A 1,077-nucleotide genomic window follows, 5' to 3' on the forward strand; every position below is an offset into this window, starting at 1 on the left:
AAACTCAGGGCGGCGGAGCAAGGATATGCGGGACCCAGCAAAGTATTCAAACTGCCTTCCTTCCCACAACCCATTATCACAATGGGAAAGGCTGCTATAGATCTAGATATTTCAAAGGGTAAAGCCAAAGAGCCCTGGAAACCTTCAAAGAGTGCCTGCCATCAATGAATTGATAAACTGAAGGAGGTCCTGGAAACTGCAAAGCAGACTGGGTTGGATTGGCCAGGAAAGAGCAGAGGTAATGGCTGTTCTCTCACTGGGATGCCTTCAACTCAACATGAAGGAATGATGATCTCCATATTGAGTCCAAAGCCTTATTATGCTGCTTCTTTATCGCGATCCTCTGTATGGTACTGATGGAAGTATTCAAGCAGATCTTTATTTAAAGGCTGAACAAAATACTGAACAGAAGGGTTTACTGGTGAAGACAAGGAAGATTGAAGATGTGTAATTCCAATTCTCCTTGCCTTAGACTTCTAGAAAATCTCCTTGAGAAAGTGAGTGCAGGAGGGTGTTTGTTGATCGGTGACTTGCTGCAGGAACGAGAATTGTTTCGACCAAATTTACTGACCTTTTGTATAGACCTTTCCTCGGGAACTCTCCCAAATGTCCACCACAACTTTGCTTTCACTGTCACTTTGGAGTTTGGAAAACACTGCTTTCCTTGAGAGATAACCTTCTCTTAGCCTCTTGCTTTTTCTTTTCTTTCTATCCTTCTTTTTCTCTCCTGTTCCTCAGTGAACTGAAATGGAACTGAAGAAGCATGGGCTCGCTTACGTGGTGGTGGCACAAGTGTTCCTCCTCTTTTTGGAGATCTTGAGTGAGCCAGATCTTTATTTCTTTCTCTTTCCTCCTTATCTTACTTGGGCTGATACGGTCAGGTTGGTAGTTGCCTGGTCATGGATCTGAAATAGATCAGTTCTAGAGGCAATCAGTTGGATGACGGAATTACTTTGGATGTGAGCAGGGAATAAAAGTGATTAAAGAAATTTTAATAATGAAGGGAAGTTAGATAAGTTATTGAAATACAGCATTGAAGGGGAAAGAGGAAACAATAACAAAGGAGCCTGGGATTAC

This window comes from Trichechus manatus, unplaced genomic scaffold (assembly GCF_000243295.1).
Source record: "Trichechus manatus latirostris isolate Lorelei unplaced genomic scaffold, TriManLat1.0 scaffold00180, whole genome shotgun sequence".
Lineage (NCBI taxonomy): Eukaryota > Metazoa > Chordata > Mammalia > Sirenia > Trichechidae > Trichechus > Trichechus manatus.